The sequence below is a fragment of the Notechis scutatus genome, chromosome 2, assembly GCF_049901735.1.
Source record: "Notechis scutatus isolate UNSWTSFEM ecotype Mainland chromosome 2, rNotScu1.2, whole genome shotgun sequence".
NCBI lineage: Eukaryota > Metazoa > Chordata > Lepidosauria > Squamata > Elapidae > Notechis > Notechis scutatus.
In genome coordinates this window covers 141,995,459-142,013,744 of record NC_142010.1, presented here as the reverse complement: position 1 = coordinate 142,013,744, position 18,286 = coordinate 141,995,459, and the positions used below count along the sequence as shown (strand labels likewise).

The window sequence follows — 18,286 nt, the reverse complement described above, 5'->3', positions numbered from 1 at the left end:
AAGATTTTGCTGGCATGCTTCCACTGCGAAAACATCAGCAGCTTCAGCTCTCTCGGTGTCCCACAACGAATTTACCCCTCTTGCTCAAGAGCGGTGCCTAGCTCTGCATAGAGAAAGCAAGGCTGAAGCTGAGCGGATGGTGCCTTCTCTCTCTCTCTCTGGCTTTCTCTGCATCTTTCAGTTTCTGTAGGTAAAAGCAAGGCCCCTCGCTCCCAGGAGGTAGGCAGCCGAACAGATGGAAGGCAAACCGTTCTGGAATTACCAACGTGGCTGTTTAAGATCAAGGTGCTTTACATTTTATTTGGCATTTGCATTTCTGTATCTTTCTTCCCCAAACTGAAGAAGCCTTGGAGAGGCCTTGCACTACAGCCCCCATCCCCTGCCAACACTGACATAATGCGTGCGGGTGATGGAAGTTGTAATACAAAATATCTGGAAATGTGCCTGATTGGAAAAAGTCTACTTATCAGCCACTGCCTGTAAATCTGAGCTAGGCTAGCTGCTCGGTGCCAGAGGACCTGAAAGCTGATCCTAGTCTGGAGCAAGTAAAGTCAAATGAGATGCTGTGTTAATCACTGAAAGATTTGTGTTACTCACTGGTACTTAACAATAATAAACGGAAAGACCAATCAACTTGGCTTCTTCCACTAAAGTTTATAACTGCAACTGGAATATGAGACTCCTTGTAACACTCCTTTTTTCATGTGAGGGGCGTAGGGGTGGGAAACCAGGATTTCTTTTCCTCTCTCCTTGTTTCTAGACACATGCCTGTAGGATAGAATGGTTGGGCAATGCAAGGAAAATACTTTGCGAAACGGCATGTCAAAATGTTGATAGCAGGAGAAGAAATGACAAGAAAATGAGCGTTAAGAGGGAATGGATTGGAAGAAATGCAGCTCACTCCTATCTCTAAGAATGCCAGGTTGCAACATAAGAAGCATTTATGTATCAATCAAGTAGGAGGCAAGAGAACCAGATGTAGCTTTTATCATCTTGATTCTTTTGTTTTACCCTTTTTCTGGCCTGAAGTCATGCAAATATCCCTTAATCCAGGAAGGGGATAAATGGAAGCAGATTGGATAAGAATACAGGGTAATCCTTGACCATTCCCTTTATTGACAAAGTTGCAACAGTGCTGGAAAAAAACGAGTTGCAACCAATCCTCCACATTTACAACGGGTCTCGGCATCCTCACAGCCTCCATAGTCAAAATTTGGGCACCCAGCAACTGGGGCTTCCTGGGGGCTTTCTGAAGCTTGCTTGTTTTCTTGCAGACGTTTCATTACCCTGAGTAGGTAACATCATCAGTGCTAGTAAGGAGTGCTGTTGGCTGTCGGTTTATATTCTGATGTCTTGTCTGTCTGTATGGGTGGAGGCAGTGTTAGAGATTCTTTAGTTGGGCTGTTTACCGATGGCTCTTTGGCAGTTTCTTGATTGGGGTATTGCTTACTTGATCATTGGTCTGAAGTTGACCTTGGAGTTAAACTATGCTGATCTGAGTGCTGATGACTAGTGGAAATGTGCTGAAGTCTCAGTAACTGGCTTGTATTTATGTCAGTTACAGTGTCCTGGGATGACATGGTTACCAACTTTCCCAGCTGGCTTCTGACAAGCAAAGTCAATGGGGAAAGCCAGCTTCACTTAACAACCAGGTGAATTACTTAATGACCCAAGCAACAAAGAGCTATAATTGAGTATAACAATCACCTTGTTTAGCACGCAGGTTCATGTCCCAATTGTCATAAGTTGAAGACTACCTGTATGCACATTCTGTGTGAGTTGCAGTGTGGCAACACCTGCACCCAGCGTACATGTTACTGTCAAGATAAAACTGGGCTGAAAAGCATGATGGTGGCATTGCATCAGTCGTGCTATTGTTTTTGCATATCTAATTACAACCAGCCAAGAGAACTGGAGTGGAAGGGAGGAACACTGAGTATAGACCAATCATGTCTCTTAAAATAATCACAAGTGTGAATCAATATATATGTGAATTAATTGCAATTCACTTGGGCCTCATTGCTCATGCCCTATTGAAATGAAGACCGCAGGATAGGAGGAGGCCAGGAAGAAGCCCCACCCTGGCACTTACATAGAGGCAGAGAAGATCCAGAGGAATATCCATCTGACCCACTTTTCTTCAGGAGTCAGCAGCAATTTTTAAAGGTTCGCATGTACTTGGCAGAGGTACAATACCTTGTTTGCTCCTGCCTTTTGCCTTTGGCACACTACTTTGATTTGGATTGTCTAATCCCGTGGGTGGCTGCCATGTAGATAATCTTTCCCACATGTGTGGCTATACAAAAAGAGGTGTGTCCGTGTGTGTATATATGTGTGCATGATCTCTGTCTCTCCCCCACCCCCATGTGTGTGGTCCCCAGCATATGTCCCTGGAAAGACAATGTGCCCTCAAGGCTGAAAATGTTGCCCATCCCACTTGTGATTACATTTGTTCTCTTTCTGAACGTTGGCTCCCCTTATGATCCCATGAAATATAGGTTAACTCCGCCTCCCCCCCCCCCCCGCTTGGTGAGAAGATACTCCATATATTCTCTTCCTCCTCCTCCTCTTTATTTTGCAGAAGAAAGTGCTTTTATACACAGAGCATCTAAAGTCTCTACTTGAAAGTACTTAACATGTGACAAGGAGATGGATTCTACATAAAATTTCAGGCTTAGAATTAATCCTTAAATGGACCACCAGAGAGGCGGTTTTCTATAGGTACAATACCAGCCTGCAATTAGACAAGCATGTATTGAAATACCATTTCTAGGTGCTTTAAAGCATCCTGTCTATTTTCTACATATACAAATATTTTCATTCACCCTTCTGACGGCTACGTGCTGCAGTGTAAAGTGTAAATGTAAGATACCAGATGAATATTTCTGCTGAGCTGCGAGATATTTTAAATGGCTTTTCTTTCTTTCTTTTTTTAGTATTCAGCTTTTCTTGAGTCAGAGATGCGGACTGAGATAAAATTTGGATGCTGATCTGTGCTTCTTATCAAAAGGGTATGATATTAAAAAGTTGTTTGTTAAGCTGCTGGCACCTTTTCAGGGTGAATTCACAGGTCTAGAATCTTGCTGGGTGTGTGTGTTTTGGTGGTTGAAATTGTTCAAAATTCAACTCAAGCTGATGGGTAAGTTACAATACCTCAAGTGGTATACCCCTGGGTGCAAGTTGCCAGAAATTTCTCCTTAGTTCTAGGTTAGAATAATTAATCAGTGGAACACCTTGGAAATTAGTTTCCACCCATTGCTTCTTGTCCTGCCTTCAGGTGCTTTGGAGCAGGGGTCTCCAACCTTGGCAACTTTAAGCCTGCAGGACTTCAACTCCTAGAATTCCTAGAACTCCTAGCTTTGCTGGCTGGGGAATTCTAGGAGTTGAAGTCCTCCAGGCTTAAAGTTGCCAAGGTTGGAGACCCCTTCTCTGGAGAATAGGTTGACCCCTTCTTCTTCATGGCAACCACTGAGATATCAGAACACTGCTATTGTTAGATCGGGTAGATCGGTTCCCACAGAGACGCGAGACCAAAGTGAACAGTCAGCTCTTTATTGTGGTATACAGTCTAGTGCAGGACCTGCGAGCCGCGTGGCTTTTCTTATAGAGCTGGCCGGCGGCTCGGCGGCCAATGACAGTGCTTTGAATCTCCCGTGATCGGCTCGGCCAATCGTGGTAGATTCTTAGCGCACCAATCACAGTTATTTAGTTAGCCAATCGGGTTGCGGTCCGTGTGGACCAATCAGAACTCAGGATTTGAAGAATGTTAATATAGAACACTGCTATCATGTCACCCCCTAGTCCTTCTTTTCATTAAACAAAACATACCCAATTCCAGCAACCCTTCTTGCTTTAGCCTCCAATCCCCTAATCATCTGTGTTGCTCTAAACTTTGTTGCTCTAACTCTAAACCACTGCTGAGATTGGTGTGACGTAGTTTGTAGGAAGTGTGGTTTTGACTGTACTTGTAGTGATATGGTATTAATAATGGCATTAGATATCCCCAGGTGTCACATATTTGTTTAGAAAGGCAGGCAGATGTTATTTTTAAATGTTGGCATCTGCCAACGCATGAGAAACTGGATATAGTGGTATCCTTAGTGGCCTTATGAATTTTGTCCCCGTCAGCAGTATTATTCCCCAGTGACTAGACTATGAAAGATGTAACTCTTGAGAACTGTAATTATGAAGTTGGGTAGGATAGTTACTTTGGGCTTCACATATTACATTCAGTCAACTTGTGGCTGTTGGTTTTGGCTGTTAGTGTGATGTGTAGATGAAAGGATGGAACCAGGAAATAAATTATAGTTTGAATGGGTGGTACATCACAATCTAAAAATCTTAGTTTCTTTTGGGTGACTAATGACCATTTCCGTTTAGCATTATTTGCAGATAGAGATGTGTTCATTTGCAGTCTCTGGCTTATTCCTGGTTTGTTTGTTGGTTGTTGTTTTTTTCAATTAAGGCATAAGTCAGTCTGGAATCTAGCCACAAAAGCACAAGATAAGAACGGTGAAAAAGGAGGGAAAACAGAGCAGGGATTAATTACATTATGATCTCTTTACTTGCAATCTTGACTTATTTTCCACATGATGTGTAAATAAATCACGGCTTGGTGTAAAGTATGAATGCAGTTTTGATTGTTCACCTAGCATGAAGAAATCTTTTTAGGATTGAACAATTCTTAGGTGTTTCTTTTTCCCTTTCATTCATGTGTATCTTTGTCCTTTTCTATGAGGGCCAAACTAGAAAAGGCACCAATACTAATGGGCACAGGTGGGCCCTTAAAAATAAACTGCAAGTATAACTGGTGATTGAACAGGGCCCACGCATGGGAAGAGAGGAATGCTACGATTTTGGCTGTCTGGGATCCCACGTCAAAGGAGGCACTATAGGGAAAAAGAGCAGAGGATTATAGACTGTCCCAGTTCAGCTCCCCCCGCCCGCCCCCCGCCCCATTGGAGCTATCAGAGAAAGGATCCACCAATAGCCAAGCTTCTACAGGTACTCCTCGACTTACAACAGTTCATTTAGCGACCGTTCAAAGTTACGACAGCGCTGAAAAATGTTTCACAGACCTTTGTAGGATCCCCTTTGGTTGTGTGATCAAAATTCAGATGTTTGGTAACCGGTTCATATTTATGACCCTTGCTGGGCCACAAGGTCATGTGAGCAAAGTCAACAAGGGAAGCCAGATTCGCTGCACAACCAGGTTACTAACTTATCAACGGCAGCGATTCACTAAAACCACTGAGGCACGAAAGGTCGTAAAATGGGGGCAAAGCTAGGGATGATAATATGAACTGTTATACAATAAATTAAGTAAATTATGGTTATCTTGTAAAACATGAATGAATAAAAGTATAGTCAAATGATTGATTCATAATGATACTAAGGTATTTAGTTTTTGACTGACAGTATGAGATTATATGTAACGTAATTGTAATTGAAGACTACGAAATGGAAGCACAAAACAATTTGTAAACCAACCGGCACACTGTATGTACACCTACGGAAGAACCTTGATGTTTTTATGTTTTGTTTGTTTATGTTTGTTTTTAAAAACCAATAAAATAAAAATGGGGCAAAGCTCACTTAACAAACGCCTCACATAACAGCAGAAATCTTGGGCTCCATTGGAGTGGCGGTGTCGTGTGTCGAGGAGTGCCTATATGCAAGGGCTAGATCACGATCCATAGGGAAGAGGAACAAAAGAGGGAAGAGATTCCCAGAATGTGAGCAGCAATGCAAAGAACAGACAAGTGGTGTGTGTGTGTGTGTGTGTGTGTGTGTGTGTGTGTGTAGGGGGGTGAGGAGAACAGGACAGGAGATCTGTCTTGTTGGAACAGGCTGTCTTGCCTGATAAGCCTGCAGCACTTATTGGAGGTGGGGGGCAACCAGTCCAGACAGGATTGCTCTCAAGCCTCTCCATCGAACTGGGTTAGAGGCAGAATGCCTCCCTCTTCCACCCTGCAGCTCAGCAATAAAAGGGGCTGGGCTCTCTACTTCACAGGTCCCCCTACCCAGACTTATTGGGGCCTTGAGTACTCTGCTTCAGCAACTCAGGGGTTTCGAGACCTGAATCCCTTCATCCCTCTCTCTGCAACTGAGGAGATGCAAATGGTTAAAAGAGCAATACCCTTGTCTTGCTGCTTAGGCACGTTTGTTCCTTTCTGGTAAACGTGAGTTAGCGATGGGGGTAGGTATGAGAGGCACCTCTCTCTAAACATATTCTCCTTCAGTCTGCCTCAACGAGACCTCAAGATTTGGAATTCAAGGAAAGAAGAACCGTTTGCGTCCCCTCCCCTGGTAGTTTTCATAATGAGGTGGGTTTTTTTTTTTGTCCTTTAGCTGTTCAAAGCCTGTGCAAAGTGGCCAATTTACACAGGCCATGCTTTCCTAGGGCCAGTAGTTGGTATGAGCATGGCATTAGGTTCAAATGCTCTAAAAATGAGGATTTAGTGGCACTGGTGACTGCCAGCAGGTGGTGTAAATACTTATGATGTCCAAGGTGGAGGATATAGTCACCATCCCAAGAGACAACGTGTGGCATTCTTTAAAAATAGCAGCCTGGAAAACTCTTGTGGAATCAGTGGAAGGGGTTTAGCTCCTGGCATTTCCAGGCAGGATTAGAAAAAATTTGGTCTTAAATCCGGAGAGTCGACTGCCAATTTATATAGACCAGGGGTGTCAACTTGGCGGCCCGCAGGCCAGATGCATCACGTACAGGCCACGCCCACCCCAGTTACGCGAAGGGGGAAAACCAGAGGTGATATTCAGCAGGTTCTGACCAGAGAACCAGTAGCAGAAATTTTGAGTAGTTTGGAGAACCGGCAAATACCACCTCTGGCTGTCCCCACTCCCATCTATTCTCTGCCTCCCGAGTCCCAGCTGATTGGCTGGATTTTCTTTTATTGCCCTGCACAGGAGAACGGAGCAGGAAAGCAGGTTAGTGGGGTGGGGAGGGAATGGGGATTTTACAGTATCCTTCCCCTGCCATGCCCACAAAGCCACACCCACAGAACCAATAGTAATAAATTTTGAATCCCACCACTGGGGAAAACATCACGAAACGTAACTCGCGACGTATTACCGCGAGTTTCACACCTGTGATGTAGACAGTAGTGAGCTATGGGGATCTGAGCCAGTATGAGGTGGTTGTCAAGTATTTGCATGCAGGCAGTCTTTGACTTACAACAGTTCATTTAGGGACCGTTCAAAGTTACGATGGCACTGACAAAAAGTGACTTAGGGCCTTTTTTCACGTTGTAGCAACCCCACGGTTACGTGATCAAAATTCAAACCCTTGGCAATTGACTCGTATGTATGACGTTTGCAGTGTCCCGGGATCATGTGATCCCCTTTTGTGATCTTCTGACAAAGTAAAGTCCATGGAGAAGCCAAGTTTCATTTAACAAGTTTCACTACTAACTTAATAACTGCAGTGATTTACGTAACAAATGTGGCAAGAAAGGTTGTAAAATCACTTAGCAAAGGTCTCACTTAGCAACAGAAAGTTTGGGCTCAATTGTGGTTGTAAGTTGAGGACTACCTGAATTGACTTATTTGTCAACGCTCAGGATAAATCACCCAAAAGAGACTTTTTAGGATCCTCCCAAAGTGTGGATACTACAGTGACTAAATTCCATGCCAGTGTCTGGAGGTTGAAGACCGTATACTGGGCAGGGTGAATCTTATTATCTGAGGTCATTGCTTCTTCTAAAGCCACGTGGATTGATAGTGCCTTGTAAAAACTTCCTTGGCACTTTAACAATTACATAAGGCTAAGCAAAAGTGGGGGTAGAGGAGGAAGAGATTAAGAGCAGGTGGTAAGCCAATTTACCAGGAAGATTTCTCTGCTCTTACTGGTCTTTACTTAGAGCAAAGACGTATCACCTCAGATCTCCAGGCTTCAGTCTGAAAGCTGTGATGCGCCCTCATCCCGAAGACCTCCAAAAGTTGGTACCATAGGTTAATTTCTAATATGACAGAAGGGAGAATTTACTGAACGGAAGCAATTGTATTTAACTCTTGTGTATTTAAGAGTAATAATATATAGGTGTTTTTTTTTCCTGTGGTCCCACCGGCTACTTTTTGGAACAGGACCCACTTGGCACCCTGTCAAAAACCAGAGGGAGATTAGTTGGCTCAACTTCCCCGACATGGCAAAACTGCTTGACAAAATGGTGACCCCCCAAATGCATCCACCAAGTATTGTGTGGAGTGAAAGGGTTCGCCCTCAGAGAGTGATAGGCAGAGGGTTAACTGGAGGGCTGATATAAATGGCTTGGGCTTCTTTAGACAAAACCCCGAGTCCTGCTTACACAACGTCTGCCCTTCTTTGGGGTCTCTGTGGGTGACGGGCGGGGTCCGGTCGCATCCTGGCTTGGTGGAGGAAGCCGCTGGGCTGTGGGACATGGGAGCAGCCCTTTCTGACAATCTGACAGACGCCTGGGCGCAGGGGGAGCGGCAGCGGCGGCGAGAGGAGGAGCAGAGAGAAAATATTTTCCGTGTCTTCGCCTGAAGTCATTCTGTGGTTTTTGAAAAAAATGTGCTGTATATTTTCAGGGCTGTGTCACATGATCTGCTGGGGTTATGAATAGCCGAGTATAATGATTTCTTAGTGAACGTTAAAAGAGAGAGAGAGAGAGAGAGAGAGAAAGAAAGAGGAGAGAGATTCTCAACGCGAGGGGGAGGCTCCTACTCGCTCAGGGGCAGCGCGGAGAGACGGGACGTGGAAAGTTCCCGGAGCTCCAGGTGTCTCTCGGGGTCCTCACCCCCCCACTTTACCTCACCCCGTATGTAGCCTGCCCGGGCAAACAGGTGAGTGGGCAGTTGGCTGGGCCTTGAGCTGAGGTGGGAGGTCAGATCCCCTGATTTGGCACTTGGATTTCTGAGCTGGTCCGCTTTCTTTTTGAGTTTTCCAAGGGGATCTTCGGAGTTTTATTCGAGCGCGGCACACTGGGTGATCCTGTGGAAGGGGGAAGGTGTTCTTGAATGAAAGAGAGCGGGGGGGAGGGAGGGAGGGAGAGAGAGAGACTTTGTATATCTGAGGTGGATCTAAACACACACACACACACACGGCAGAGACTGTGTCAGAACTGCCCTGTGATGGATTTGTCCGCGACTCCTTATGAATGGCAGGAATCCTGGCTCTGAGAAAGTGTGAGAATGACAAAGTTGGGGTAAGGATAATTACATGTAGATACGTGCGGGTGGTGTTGGGTGGGTGGGGGGTTTGTTTGGACACAGGACCCCTCATGTGAACTCCAGTTTGATAAGCTTGGACAACCCTGTTGTCTTCCTCCCCCTCCCCTCCCCTTTCAAATTGCCTTCCCATTCAGTGTGTGGAAGTAATGTATCCCCTGAATATACAGATTTGCACCCAGGCTGGAAAGGTGTTGAAACCTTGGCTGCTTTCAGTCATTGGCACATCTTTCACTGAGAGTATTCAGAAGTGCGGGGTGGGAAGTTAGACAGGTAATTTGTGATTGCAGAAGGAAGCATGTCTCTTTCTCTCTCTCTCTCTCTCCCCCGCCCCCACTTAGCCCCCCTAGGATCATTTCTTTTCCCTCTTGAATACCTGAACAAAGTTTTTTTCAAAGTTGAGGAAGGCAAGGGATTACTTTGTGAATGTTTGCGGAAGGAGAAGGGGTGTGGCAGCCCATACTGTCTCTAAGAAAAGAGTGCCCAGCATCTGTACAGTTTTTGTGGGAAAGCGCTCGGCTTCTGCCGGAAAAAGTGTTGTAGTGGTGGGTGGCTGTGGATTAGGTGGGGCAGCTTTGAGTCTGTGCTCCAGATGCCTGGACCATTATATAGACATGGTGTTAGTCTCTCTCTCTCTCTCTCTCTCTTTCTCTCTCTCTCTCTCTCTCGATAGATTAGATATAGATATAGATATAGATATAGATATAGGTATAGATATATATCTTCTGAAACCTTTAGATACTATGAATAACTTTTCTTTCCATCAAAAGCTATCCAAATCCTTGAATTGGTCAATTAAACAAGGGTCCCATCTTGGCATACATTGCTAAAATAGCAAACAGATTGTTGTGATTTCATTGGATTGGATTGTTTCTAAGAACAAAGTAAACTTTCCTGTAGTTCCATCCTGGCACAGACCTTTTTCAGCCATCCTCTTACTTTTGACTTGCTATCAAGCCAGTATTGCTGCATATTATCTTCATGTAAGAGAAGGTCTTGCATACATAATTAACTCATCCATCCATCCTTGCTTCTCTCTAATGTTTCCTCTTCTGCCTGCAGCATCTCCTTGTTGCTTATATAAGTATCACTTTTGTGTAGACTATTGACTGCATGATAGGCTTGCTTGATGCTTGTGGTGGTTAGCAGCCTGTATGCTTGGATTTGTTCTGTTGAGTGGGCAACAAATCTGTTTCCTTAGCAATCTTCTGTAGATGCCTGCCTAGCAACAGAACCAATTTTCAGGCCCAGATGTCTGGACCTCAATAAAAGATATGATGGTGTATAGAATTCCAAAAATAATGAGGCCAATATGTCTGCGCTAGGAGCCAATTAAATGCAGATCTAAAAAGTCTCCATTATGTCTCTGTTGGACTGTTTTGTATATATTAACATATTCATGTTAAGGTTTTGGTTGGAAAATGGAACCAGGCTGGATGGTATAGTCTGGATCTTTTAAGTGAGCACCCCCTAAAGGAAAATTTGAAGATTGCTCCCCAAGTTCAATTACCGGTATATTATCAATCCTCTTTCTGTCACCTTTGTTATGTATCTCAGAATCTACAGTTCTCCTGTGCGGAGTGACTGATCCTGTTGTAACTATAAGGGATATGAGGCCGAGATATATAGAGGTCATTTGACTTATTAGTTAGAACAATAATGAAATAAATGGATGCACAGGTTTTCCAAATTGGGTGGAGTGAAAATTGTACCATATGAACATTTTGTGTTGGTGAAAATGGATTCTTTCTTGCCTTCTTCATTTGCTACCTGTTTAATTACAAAGCAGGACTTGCTTCTGCTCTCCTCTGATTAGTGCAGGAAAAGAAAAAGGGGAACATGGTATTTCTGCCTAGCCTATAAAATTGCTTTCGGATGGGCCACTAGAACCCTCTTTTTCTCAGTATTCAGACTGTTTCTCACATGGCAGACAAGGACCAACAATGAGACATTTAAAAAACAAAACAAAACTGGAATATCCTTTGGGGTCCTGTTTACTGTTACTTTTGGTTCCATGGAATGCTCCTTTTATGTTTTTCATTAGTAGCAGCATTTGGCCAAAAATAAACTGTTAAAAAGGATAAAATTAAAAGCAGGCTTATAAATAAAGCCATGATGGATAAAATCTGTATCCAAGCAAACCAAGTGGGGAGGTGCAATAAAAACTCTATTTTAACATTGGGCCACAGTAAGACCGAAAGAGTTATCCACATCTCGGAACCTTTTGCAGACTGAGTAGCCTCCTGCTTTGATCTTGTCCGAGCTCTTTTTGTGTCTTTCTCACTTAATTCAGGATACCATGTACTTCTGGCCGTGTTATCTTCTTAATAACGAGGCTAAAAGATATGGATTGGGCAGTAATCATCATCTGAGCATGGCTAAAGGTGGTTTAGGCTTAAAATCCAGATATCCATTTGAGTTACAATCAAATACTGGCACTCATGTCTAATCTGGCTGCTTCTTGGATGTTTCTTTGCTAATTGTTACAGTTGTGTTTGTTTTTCATTTTCCCCTTCAAGAATAGTCAGGAAATTGAAAAATATTGAGCTTTAAATTGCTCCCAGATATGTATGAGACAATCCTATTGAGTCTTGCATGAGCGCAGAGTTGGACAAGATGAATATTAAAACCTTTTCCAATTGTATGGTTTTTGGTTTTTATTTAAAAGTTGTCTCTAGCCTTTTGCTTATCTTTTCTAGTTGTTACACATTTTGCAAAGCTTTATTCCTTTGCTTTATTTCTTCAACATTGTCCTCTACCTCCAAAGCCTGTTGGGCACAGGTTTTTCCCCCCCAGTGTAGTTGATGGAGTTGACTCTCTTCTCTAGTCATTCACTTTGAGTGGAACGTGCTGTTTAGCTTAACCTATTGTTAGAAGGTGTGCCTAGATCCATATTTATACAGTATTATAACTTTAGAGCAAGAGGAGTGTTCTTTTTGTCTCATGTCTGTTGCACAGAATATGCTGTGTTCCCTGAAATGGTCATTGTTGCATAAACAGAAGGTATCAAAAATATGGCAGCCTGATATCATCTTTGTTCTAATAAAGCTGTTCTGAAAAACTCCCACATGTTTTCTGTCTAAGAGCCTTTGCCCACTTGCTAATCTTTACCCACTAATCATAGCACAAATGTGCCCAGACCACATCTTTTTTTTTTTTTTTTGCTGAGACTGCCTTTCATCTCATTTCCAATCCGTGAATGGACAAGCATTAAGCCAGCCTTAGCTGTACTAAGGTAGACATCCTTGGCACAGTTCAATGGCAGCCTGCAGATGGGTGGAATTTGTTAGGTTTTGCCTATTACCTTTGAGGACGAGTGAGTGAGATCAGAAGCCATAGAGACTGCAATAGGAACAGCAGATATTTTGCGGAGTAGTTTTGTGCTGATTCAAGGATAGGTGGGTAGAATTTTGACTCGGCGACAGAGAAAGGCTTTTTAGAGTAACACTTCTAAAGCGTGATTCAAATTTATGGCAGCCAACCATTTCTGAAGAATACAATGAATGCCACTGAAGATGCTTTCTTCCAAGAATATTTCACTATTTCTTTTCTTCCCATTTACAGAGGATCTAGGAAAGGGTTCTAGAATACCCATCTCATCAGCTTAGATAGGACTTCAACCAGGCCTTTAAGACACTGCACAGTGTTCATGACAGGGAATGATCAATAATTGTGGGCAATGTGTCATTCAATTTGCTATTACTGGCCTTATTCGAGGCTATATACAACTTTCTAGGAGATCCAGGGGTTTCCAAAACATGTATTTGCTAACCAACTTAAGAATCTAAGAATATATTGGGGAGTAGGGAATAAAAAATAATGCGGAGCTGAAATGTGTTGCTTGATTTGCACCTCTTGGCCATGTGGAGCTTAGCTGAAATTTCCTGCATAACAAGCACAGGTAGTCTGGGCAGGTAACAAGATGTGATGTGCAAGAGGACCACAGGTCTTCTATTTCCTTAAGTGGAGGTTATACTTGTCACGGGCTTATTTTGAGATTCTTGTATTCAAAATTAGAGGATACCTTTCTCTACTCTAATACCCTTCAGATATATTAGATTATAGTCCTGTCATAGCAAGTCAGCAGGGTCCATAATTCTAGTAATACTAGTAGACTGAGTATGAATTGTGTAATTTGTAATCTATCCTAATCCTACCCAAAGTCGTTAAATTGGGATTGATGATAGAAAAACAATTGTGGGTTAATTTCTAATAGGAGAACTAGCTAATATAAGATTATGTCAGTTCCTGATTCCCACAGGATATGTTTTCTTCCAAATCTCATCATGGCCAACATTAGACTAGAATTTTCTACATCTAGTGAGACAGAAAAACCTGCTATATTGGCAAGGAATTGCCATTTGGGCAATGCCAAATAATATATTTTTGAAAAGAAAACCCAAGTTTCTCATCTTCAATAGTATGGAGAATAGAAATATATGAAGGCGTGAATAAAAATTTGACGTTTGAAAGTAGGACATTTACTCTGTGTAGGTCTCTCTGTCCCATGATTTACAGTCCTCTCTTGGGCTTCATTCTGGACTCTGAACAAGGTAAACAAGGCATGCAAGTATAGTCAATTCACATAATTCTGCTTGACTAATTAAATTAACCTAGTATAGGCAGTTGTGTGTATGTATCACTATCCCTTCCTTGCTCTCTTTTCTTGCATAACTTTCTTCTGGCAAAAAAAAGACTACTTAAAGAATTGGTTCCTGACCAAAATAAACGTGAGCGTACTCTTCTTTTCTTACCACTGATACTGCATTGAGTAGCAATGATTTTTAGCAATTTTTTTTTAAAAAACACCACCCATATTGGCAAGTTTGGATCCGGTAGTGGAAAGGTAGAGAACTGGGAAAGCATGAGAAAGAAATTCAAAATTGATTTTGTTTGGTATTATATGAGACAGAGAAACTCTGACTTTTAATAGTCTCTTATTATATAATAAAACAATTGCTACAATAAAAGGCAATGCTGGAATCCCCACTTATCTATATTAAAAGGGCTGGCAATCAATCCTCTAGATCAAACTTCCTTAATCTGAAACGCCCCTTTCCAACCATTAGATTAACAGCTGAAATTCTGTTTTAACTATGGGGAAGCAAATCTAAGATCTTTTGAGAGCATCAGGCTAGGTCAAAAGATTTGAATTGGTTAAAAGGTTGCACTGTGGGATTTCACCTTTCAAAATATTTTTTTAATGGGACAGCAGTGAGCAACCGTGAACTGCAGTTCCTGTCATCCCAATAATGCGGTCAGAGAATGATGAAACTTGCTACCTGGACAATTGTAAGAAATGTCAAAGGTATGGGATTTGAGTGGGAAGAAGGAGTCTCCCCTTGTTTCTAGAAAACAGCAGGGTTGTTTATGTTGATTTGCCCTGCCCTTTCTTCTGCTATTGTGAATAAAACGTGACAGGTGTTGCTGGCAAGCACCAGGGATACAAATGATTCATCTTCTACCTTTTTATTTGTAAATCCATTGCAGCTCTTGTCCCATTAACAAAGTAAATAAGTGAGATCTAGTTGAATGAGTAGGATCACACTATTGAAACGTTTATGGAATTTTGATTGAGTCTCTAAAGGTTGTGGATTTGAAAGGTGTCCAAAGTATCCTGAGGATTGTATATATTCTAGACTGGAGAAACCAAATCATGTGAGATATATTCTTAAAACGAGTTTGAACAGATTGGAATAACAGAGTCAAAGCTAATTGAACTTGGAAGGCAGCATTCTTCAACATGACAGTCTTGAGATGTATTGGACAATTGCCTTATCCCCAGTCAGTATCCTGTTTGGGGATTGTGTGAGTCCAGGTGGAAGACCACTGTAGTATACAGTGAGCTCACCAATTGTCCTATCTCATCTTGTGGCACTTAAGATGTGTTGAACATCAACACCTATGGTTCCCAACCACCTCAAAGTGGCTGGGCTGGTTAGCAATTATAGAAAATCAAGAAGATCCCGTTGAGGTAATTAGAACAGACTATGACAGCAGGCATCAATCCAAATGAAAGAAGAGAGAAGTAACCAGATAGATATAAAGAACATCATTGGTGGAAAAGCAGAATGATTCAGAGAAAAGGAAGATTGTATATGTTAGGGCAAAGGAAAAGCTAGGCCTTGGATTTCTCTAAGGTGAAGATATGTTGTTGTAAGTTATTGCTATTTTAATTAGCATGGTGAAGTATTTTTTAGTAAAATGTAATTTTCAAATTGAGTTCAAGTCTCAGTGACTTCACAGATGTGTCATGCACCTTTCCTGACAAATATGTGAAAAGGATTTGTCTTTGTTTGTTTGATTTGTTTGTTCATCCAAAGATTGCAACTTTTTCTGCGATCTTTTTTCAACTTCTCATTTTCGTTTAAGACCCTAGGATTTCCTAACAGCTTTTCATCGAAGGACTAACCATGACCCTGCTTAACTTTTTGAGATCAGCCACGTTTAACTAGGAGCTTCTCGTAGAGTCATTATTAAATCTGACCTATGGAAAAAAGCCAAGCTATGCTGCAGAGATCTAGTTAGATTATGAGAGCAGGCAACCAACCACAAGCCAGAAATAGTGACAGAGGAAGTGTTATTAATTCAGCTTGAATGCCATTCTTAGACTAAATGGCAAAGGATACAATATGATGGATCCCAACAACATTGGATTCTTCAGGCAAGGAAAGAAAATGTTGTAGGAAAACAAATGACTATAGTACTCGGTTTCACTGTTTTTTAATTTGATATTAACCTAACATAGCCCTGAGCTAAGGCCTGGAAAGGCAGAGCTACCATTTGCACCCACACAATGCAACCACTGTTTTCACAAATGATCTTGGATGAAATAGCCATAGTTTATGTGGCAGAGTCAAAGACATCACTTGGAAATGTGGATAGTGTGTTGATATAGACAGGGGGAAAACTGTGCTAGATGTTAGAAATTGGGACAAGCTGGGCAGGTGAAATAATTATTTCTGTTTTGGTTTGTGAGAGATAAATCCAAATCCATAGCTGAGTAATACTTTATTAGCATTAACGAAAACAGCAAAAAAGGGTGGATGAGCTTTCGACTTTTCATTAGTTTTTCTTCTGGCAAGTAGTAACAAAACAACAAGAACAGCTAATGGGCAAGAAGAAAGTTAAAAAATTAGACTAATGTTAAAATCATAAGAGCTAAGATGGAGTTTGTTGACTGAATGCATTTGTTAATGAAAAGTATCAATATCAAGTTATACCTTGTTGTCAGGAAGAAACAAAATAGTCCACCCTTCTGAAAAAGTATATTAGTCCTCACTTTATTTTTTGCTTTAAGGGAAACACACTGATTGCTGGCCAAGCAGAGAGCAGAAATAAAAGTGTTTCTATCAGCCACTCTGCCCAGGAGGAAAGAAATAACAAAAAAAAAAAAAAAAAAAATCTGATAGTGAGACCTGATCAATGAAGAGAGAACATATTCAGAGCAATTAGCAGACTGTTTTATTGTGAATGCATAGACAACAGCAAGCATATTTAACTCTGGCTATTCTTTTGCTAGAACAGGTTCAGTATCATCATAAATTTAAATTTTGATACTAGGCGCTGTCTCAAAGTGCTTGCAAACTGCAAGCCATCAAGGAAAAGGTGGCAGAAGGGTGGGAAGAAGACAAACAGTTGCAGGTATCTGACTGGATGCACCAAAGGATTAGGAAAACAGAATAAGTTTTTGCCCTTTTCCAGTTGATTTTGGTAGAACAATATCTAGTCATGAAGCTTGATAAGCTGATCGTGCTGTGATTTTGGGGGAATTTGAATCTGCTGAAGGTTTTCCAAAGCCAGTTCCCTCATGTTCTCTACAATGCCTCTCATTTGTGGAATATAACTGACATTGTTCCAAAAAATATATAGTTTGGCTTCTTTTCCCAAATTTCCCTAAGCAACTGATAAAGAAGCCCTGATCCTTATAACAAGTCAGAGGGGTAAAATCCTATAGAGGCATGAGGGACTTTTCAGTGGGCAAACAAACATTGGGAGTCACCTGTCCCATTCAGAACCTGTCTTACTTTTTCTGTATCCTTTTAAAGATCTGCTTGAATCCTTCATCCAGACCATCGCTCTTAGGATGATGGGTGATGCTTTCTTTCCTTATATTCTTATGGCATGCCAGGGATTGGCAAAAGGTCCGTTCTTTTTCCCCTGAACTTTGAGGAGGTCCAATTTTCTAAGTAACAACTTTTTCAAAAAGTTCATTATTTTAAGAAATAGTATAAGCAAAGTACCAGTAAGCAAGGTTTATAATAATAACAAAATTATATGAAACAATCCATAAAAATAAAGACAATTAAAAAGGAAAATATTTTAAAAAGCAAAAAAACTTTACCTTATATATTAAACTTATAGATAGCCCTTGGATCACAAGAAATATCATATAATTCTATATTTCTATAATCAAAATGTAATTGCAAAATACCATAACATCTATGATAAAGTTGAACATACTCTTGTTTCATCTTTTAATTAGTAGAAAATATTGACTTTTCCAAGAAGGATAAATTACACATTTTCAAAAACCAAACCTTAATAATTGGAATAATTTCACTTCTCCAGTTTTTCAATATCATTCTTTTTGCCACACCTTCTGCTTGGTACAATCATAATTCCTCATAGACCATCAGATTCCAGTGCTTGGAAGACGTTTACAACTTGGGATAGAGAAGTCCAGCCTGCTGTGGTTGTACTATCTTTTGCCTTTTCTCGCTCATCAGCTTGTGTTCTTCCTCTTCTTCCTTTCTTTTTTCTCCCTCTCCAAAAGTCCTCCCTGCCGAAGCCTTTAAGCTTTTAGGCACTGAGTCTGAATACTACCAAGGTGGTAAGACTTACTCTCGAGGGGGCTGGTGTTTTCCTTTTGCACAGGGAAATGGAAGGTGAGACATGTGAGACCTGGTGACTGTATTCAGAGTTTTTGACTTTGGATGAAGGTGGCCGTCATAACATTTTCAGAACGTGCAACCCAAATGTACCATTCCTCTTCAGGGCTGAACCTGGAAAAAAAACTAGTTCAACAAGTTTGAAAGAGAAGCTGTCTGTGTACAATACTGATTGGTTGGTTCCCATT

General features: G+C 41.5%; 1 protein-coding gene across 1 annotated transcript in view; it reads left to right on the top strand.

Moving 5' to 3' along the window:
• The first annotated feature begins 8,601 nt into the window (after window positions 1-8,601).
• The window catches only part of RARG (retinoic acid receptor gamma), a 140,402-nt gene continuing 130,717 nt past the window's right edge, over window positions 8,602-18,286 (top strand). The window contains exon 1 of the mRNA XM_026673953.2: window positions 8,602-8,823. The gene's annotated coding sequence lies outside the window, so the exon portion shown is untranslated. The remainder of the gene's footprint in view (window positions 8,824-18,286) is intronic.